General features: G+C 40.3%; 1 protein-coding gene and 1 long non-coding RNA gene across 2 annotated transcripts in view; one reads left to right on the top strand and one right to left on the bottom strand.

Moving 5' to 3' along the window:
- Positions 1-7,042, top strand: part of ACTR3B (actin related protein 3B) — a 102,634-nt gene that overhangs the window by 53,122 nt on the left and 42,470 nt on the right. The window lies entirely within an intron of this gene.
- On the bottom strand, positions 278-1,535 carry LOC147656009 (uncharacterized). The gene is made up of 2 exons (XR_015279851.1): positions 1,434-1,535; positions 278-637 (listed from the first exon to the last, which is right to left on the bottom strand). It is a non-coding gene; the product is annotated as an uncharacterized LOC147656009 (long non-coding RNA).

The following is a 7,042-nucleotide window of genomic DNA, read 5'->3' as shown; positions in this document are numbered from 1 at the left end:
TTCTTTTTAAGGACGTGTCTTTCTATAGGTATATGTGTGTTTTTTCTGCTCCTGCTGGAAAGGGGCAGGTGGTTGGGCTAGTGTGACTCAGGGGATGCTCCTTGGTCACATTGGGGTAGCTGTGACTCAAGGGAAGCTCATTCGCGTGGCTGCGATTAAACACTGCAAAATTGCTCTTTGCCAAAGCCAGCTATCAATTATGGCTTAAATTAAAAGGGGTCTAGAATATTTTAATAAGTCCCTGGAATGAACTGGCCTTGCGTGGTGTGTGATGCTGTGAGGCAGGAGCTGATGGTCAATGGCTTGGTCACAGCAGCAGCTGTGTGCCTGTGGTCAGCAGCCGGACCTGCTCCACCCAGACCACAGCCCATCCACTGCAGTTGTGCAGCCTGGGCAGGCAAGAGGGATGGGCACAGGGAGAACACAGGAGAACCTGTTTGTTTCTTCCATAGGCTAAATGCAAAACCAGCAGGATAAGAAGAGCAGCTCCCAGTATCTGCGTATCAAAGAGCAGTAATGATATCATCCCTTCGGGTCTAGCGAGGTCATTGGTGATACTGCACGTCCTGTCCTTATAGTTAGGAGGAGAAACTGGTGGTGGTGTTCTTCTCTGTTTCTTCAAAGAAATCATGTTTTTCTATAAAAAAAGTTTCTACTAGCATGCATCACAGCAGAAAATCTAACCTCAGATGCAAGGCATTAGCTTTGTTTACTCTTTCAACCCTCTTCCAGCCCAAAATATGCCGCTCCAATACAAAACTGCTGCTACTTGACTAACTCTAGATGGATGCCATCAGATAGACTTAACCCAACTCAAACCACTAGTTTTGGTGTCTAGTCCTAATTCTGTTCATTAAAGAACAGAAGGGAGACGGTTGCTCTGCATAGCCTGAATAGCCTTTGTCTTTTTCTGTATGGATACACGTGCTGAATTATCAGGAGCATGGAAGGTGGTGCTCTGGTTAGAAAGACTTGGATGGCTGTGGGGAGGGCACAAAAATGCAAGTACAATACTTCTGGTTTCATTGTATTGAAGGAAGTTTCTGCTTTGCATTTTGGAAGAAGTCAACATAAGGGACAGACAACTTTAAGACCTGTGTGTCTGAGTATTCTTACAGTACCTCAGTGGTCTGGGACACATTCCCTGGAAGAGTTTAAAAGCTTTGTTAATTAGTGGTGATTACCCTTGAAGCTGACTGAGGAGTGAACTAAACCAAAAGCAGAGTGGACTTGCTGTGACGACAAAGACACTACTCACTGCATCAACCACATGATGGTCTTTTAAAAATAATTATAGGTTCTTTGTTGCTCTCATCCTCTAATTAAAGATGTTGCGCTAATTTTTAAAAAGTGATTGCTACTTGAATTTAGAGCTGTAAAATAGCACAGATAAATGCCAGTTGACTGAAGCCCACTCCTACCTCATCACTTACCATTGTGAGTGTCCCAGTAGGGTTCTGTGGGAGCTCTTCTACTGCAGTGCTGAACACAGCTTTGGCATTACAATCTAATGCAAAATGAAGTATCACAGTTCACTGGAGATCAAGCAACAAATATTTGAGAGAGAGAGGGTAAAAACATAGAACACATTTGAGCAGGAAAAAAAAAAAGATATTAAGGATATTTAATAGCTTGAAATAGTACACAATAATTAGAGATTTGTAAATCAAATGCACTGGTCACCTAGATAGGCAGATTGCACATCAGCAGTCAGCATTGCTGGCATCTTACCACATTTTGTAATATTTTATCAAAGCTGTCTGTATACTTCTTATAGTTAATCTTTATTTTTTTGTTTGTTTTTCTCCCTGCATGGTAAACCTCTTCATTAACCTTACTGCTTAGGAGAAAAACAGTAACATGGGTAAGGAGAGAAATTCTTTATCGTTGATTTCAGCAGAGCAAGGATTTTAATTGCACCCCTCTATTTTTTGGGCTTCTGGTGGGGTTATTTATTTATTTATTTATGATTCATTCTTTCATATTTTTCTGTAGCGTTTCTGAGTGATAGTGGGTGATACAGGATCCCACCCACCCCTTACTCTTCCTTCTGAGACAGCAGAATCTTCCTTAAAGCAGTACAGCTCTAAGTAGCTCCATGCTACTAAGGTCTCCACGCCCCAGCACACCTGTTTCTACAGGCAGAAAATTAGTGTTCCTTTGTTTGGCATGAGGGGAGCCTAAGGGGGCCCCTGGAGCCACAGCGGTGCTTGTGTAGCAGTTCAGCAGCAGGAACAAAGACCTTCCTAACAGCACAAAGATCAGACTCTAGGGGTGAGCATCTCTGTCTTTATGAAATGTGTATTCCGGAGAAAATTCCTCTTTCCTAATCTTGATTTTGAACATCTCCCACACCCCCTGTATTTTCCACTGCATGTGTTTAAGACCTGCATCGTTACAAGGAAAAATGATAGTACAGGAGAGGAAGGCATTTAAAGTGGATTTGCAGCCCTAAACAAAATTATTTTTTATTGTATTTTTTTAAAAATTATTTGTTTATTCATACATTCACTATTGTTAATTTCAGCCAGCAGAAGAAAACTGAGATGGGTTCTGGAGAAGGAAGGACTATCTCAGATGCCCCACAGCTGTTGACAGTCTACTGTATATATAAATATTTAATTTTTTTTTAAGATGCAAAATCCTAAATTTAAATTGCCAGTTGGTTTACAATAGTCTCAAGAATTAGATTATTAGACTTTAGATGGCAGTCTGAAGAACTAATACCCTGTCCTGTAACAAGGCCTGAGGTAAGAGCTTAAACAAAAGGGGAAAAGCATGAAGAAAACCAGTATGTTGACATAAGAAAGTTAGATTGGGTGAGGATGTTTGAAAAAACCACATCAGACTTTTTTATTTAATTAAGTAATAGCTAATTTAGAAACTGGAATGTAAATGCTTCCTCCTTTGAGCGTTTGTTTTTTTTTTCCCAGCCACAGAGATTTTGCTCCAATATAAGCTTCATCATTTTCAGTGTATTGTCACTTAATGTTCCCTCACAAGATTTGTGTGGGTGACATTCCAGCACAAACCAGCTCCAAACAGACCTTCTAGCTTGAAAATAGTTTGTTCATGTAGTTGAACTAAACTCTTCCAATCAAGTCAATTGTTGTTTTCCTAATTAATGTCCAGACTCTTAAATACCTTCATTCCAGAGGTGACAAACTGACTCTTCCAAAAATCATCATACAAAAGAATCACTCCCACAAATAAAACAGAAAGGTTTCGAGTTGAGTCTTATCTCCTCCTTTGTGCAGTAGTACTCAAACCCCAAAAGATTTATCAACTAAAGACCATCTCAAAGTTGCAAGCAGACGAAAAAAGGATTAATAATAATAATAATAACAACAGAAGTAGTAGTGGTAGTAAGAATTAAGACTTAAAGTATGTGTTGAGTCTCCATGTAGTGAATGCCATCAGATTAGTTGCAACCTCTCTGTTGTGTGACTCTTCCAGTTTCACGGGGCTAGTTTCAGCCTCACTGTTCCAAGTTTCTCTCAATAAGTGAAGTGATCTGTCACTGGGTTTTATTAGATTTTTGCTTTTATTTTTTAGAGCAGATGGCTGATTCTTTTTACCTGGAGAGCTGCCACTTTCTTTAGATGCATTTGGGCTTTATGGTAGTTTAATTTATCTGTTTATTTGAGAAATAAGTAACCTAAATTGCAAATGTGTTACAATTTCACTGACCTCAGAAAAGCTGATAGATTTGATGCATAGATTTCCTGAATTTTGTTGAAAAAATAAAAACAACCCCACAAATAGAAAATAATTTAATCCACTGGTAGCTGGACTGCTAGCCATGAAAAAGCAACTTGAGGTCTTTATTAGTTCTGGCATCTGTGATCACAGAATCATAACATGGTTTGGGTTGGAAGGGACCTTAAAGCTCATCTAGTTCCTGTCCCCTTGCCACAGGCAGGGAACCTTCCACTAGACCAGGTTGCTCAGAGCACAATCCAGCATGGCCTGGAATAGTTTCATGGCCAGTTCCTGGATATTCTGCTTTATCTTTCAGCCTTCAGACATACATCAGAAATAAACTTTCTCTGTATAACAACCTGTATTTATATCTAGGTTTCTTATTTGCCTTTCATCAGCTCCTATTCCCGAGCTGGAATTACTTCATGTTTGTACCACATTGTCCTTTTCCTGAAGCTACCTCTGTCTGCCTGAATGATTCTGCACTGGCTCACTGCAAAGTTGCCAAATACCCCTTTCTTGGACTGGTGACCCAGCCAGGGGTATTTTCTTGCTTGTCTACGGGCCCAGTTTCAGGTTAGCAATAAGTAAGGCTTACAGAGAAGAACACGTGATTTGTAAAGCCACTTTCATAGCTAGCAGTGACTACAAATAAAGTTTCTCTTTGAGTACTTGAGCTCTGACCTGCAGCCCATGGAGGGAGAGGTCTTGTGTTCGACCTTGTGAACCTCCTTCTCTGCTCGTACCCCACTGATGGAATAAAGAAAATTCTGCCTCAGTCGAACATGCTCGTGAAAATATCCTCTGCCTTCTACAGTGCTGTTCAATGAAGTATGAATGATCTTTCTAAATTCTGTTACCTGGGGGTTACCCTTTACTTGAGGGTTGATGCCCTTACAAGCCCCAGGTTTTTCAAAGAATCCCTGCAGGCACTATGACCCTGCTGAAGAATTCACACAAATCCTAGGCCTGTCAATAGGAGTGAATCAGTATCTTAATTAATTAGCTATTTATGATCCCCTAGGCACACTGCTAAAAGGGCATCCTCTAGTAGGGTAGCTGGCACTGAGTTCAAGCTGACTGGTATTTCTTGGTGAAAACAAACCACAGTTTGCCTGTGTGGTAAAGAGAATTAATATTTGAGAACTAATGGTAAATTTCAAGCATGCAAGAAAAATAACTGTATAATCCAGGCCATTTCTTTTCTTTTTGCTTTTTTCTTTCTTTTTTTTTTTTTTTTTTACTGAATAGGGAATTCCCATTTTATCCTTTTTACACAAATTTAGCATTAAAGTTTCTGTTTTCTGTAATCCCCATGGACCTCCTGTCAGCGTGGAATATACATCTATTTCTTTTCTTTTTGATCTTAACACTTGTAAGTAATAAATAATTGATTACTGAAGGAATTCTGGGAATATATTCAGCCTTAAATTGAGCACTAAACTATTTGCAAATGTGCTTAGGCACTAGCCCAAAAGATACATCAAAAGAATGTCAATGGATATTGGGAAGTGAAGTGCCATCATATGTTGGAATTAGGAAGCATAAAATATAAGTAGAGAGATAACACTGTCAGATCTGCTGCCAGTAGTAATAGAAAAAGGTATGTTTTTATACAAGGCTATAAACTGTTGTTAAAACTGCACTGGACTTTTACCTCACTCCAGACCCTATTTGTGGAATGTCTTGTGTTTGACTGTTGTCTTAAAACTGGGACTTGACCGTACTCTCATCTCAGAGATACCTAAAGCTGAGCCTGAACAGCCTATGAGCTCCATCTGTCAGGAAGAGCTGGGGTACATTTACTGCAGTGACTGCCCATCTTTGGCACTGCACACAGGTTCTCTGTGGCAGTCTGATTTCACCATGGCTCCAATACCCCATATAAGCTTGCTCAGTAAAGTGACCAAGTCTGTCCTACTGTGGGTAAACTGTTTGTAGGGTCTGAGCTAACCTCACTACACCTGCACTGCTGTGCTTCCAGAAGAGTCATATCCCAGTATCTCGATATATGTGAATAAATTTAGGTGTTGTGGGATGTTAGCCTTGCCACTACTTCTGAAGCTCAAGTCTGCTCTTCATGGAGCACATCCTTTGGGAATCCACTTACAAACACACAAATGAAAAGATGGTAGCAACAAGGAAGAGTGAGGATGGATTTATTTACCTAAGCTAAATTGTTCTTGACCAGCCTGGCTGTTTTTTATGCTGAAATGACTGGCTAAAAAGATGAGAGAATGGATGTAATACATTACCTCTTCAGTAAGGCTTCTATAGCATCCTGATCTGGAAGATGAGGAAATACAGCTTGGATGAACAGACTATTAGATCAGTCTAAAACTGACTGGATCATGAGGTTCGAAGAACAGTTATCAACAGCCCAAAACTCAATAGTAATGTACCCCAGGATTGGTGGTGTTCAATATTTTCACTGTGATCAGTGAGAATGCAAATTCTAAAAACCTGTGTGTGATGCTAAACTAAGGGAAATGATTAGCATCCTGAAAAACAGAGCTTCAGTCCAGAGGGACTGAAAACACCTGTGTTTTCACATGAATGAACCTTAAGACATTCATTAAGGTGTGTGAAGCCTGGTACCTCACACAGCAACACAAACTGGAAATTTACTATGAAATGTGGAAACTTAGAGCAAATTTGAGGACAAGTGCCACAGTTTTCATCTTGGGAGATTTGAACTGGACATTAGCAGAATTTCTTCAGTAGGAGGACAGTACATCACTGGAATACATTTTTTGGAAGAGTTGTGAAATCTTGCTCCTTGAAGGTTTTCAAGATTCATCCAAGTAAATCCACAGCTGGTTTGATTTATAGTTGGTGACAGTCTGGCTTTGAGTGGGAGGTTGGTTCAAATGGCCTTCAGCAGCTTATTCCTGTTTCTCTGTGCAATCCTTGTTTCCACACAGCAGCTAGAGGAGTCTCAGGTGAGTTTGTCTGTGGCCTGCCTGGGTCTGTAGGGTCTTGCTTGCTTAGAAGTTTCTCAGAAGTTCCAGTCTGTGCAAACTGGACATCTGTCACCATGGCTATGGATCAAAGATGGCTTTGCAATGACTTTTTCAGAGCCCTTTCAGTCTCCTGGTACTGTGGAAAGATGCATTATCCATAATGGATGTTACATCAGCCTCGGAGAGTCTCTTGTGTAAGGCAACTGGCAGTACCCTGCTGTGAAGTTGCATATGTGGAGAATTGCAGAGATCATCTTGCACCCTGGCATGTTTATAGTTCTTCTGTCAGGAGCATGGAAGATGGTCATGGGAGAAACACAGAATTGAGCCATCAACAGTTTAACAACGTGTAGTTCTCCTATCAGAGAATAAAGTCT

Source organism: Cyanistes caeruleus, chromosome 1, assembly GCF_971803275.1.
Source record: "Cyanistes caeruleus chromosome 1, bCyaCae1.hap1.1, whole genome shotgun sequence".
Lineage (NCBI taxonomy): Eukaryota > Metazoa > Chordata > Aves > Passeriformes > Paridae > Cyanistes > Cyanistes caeruleus.
The sequence above is the reverse complement of the archived record's forward strand: the minus strand, read 5'-3'. Positions and strand labels throughout refer to the sequence as shown.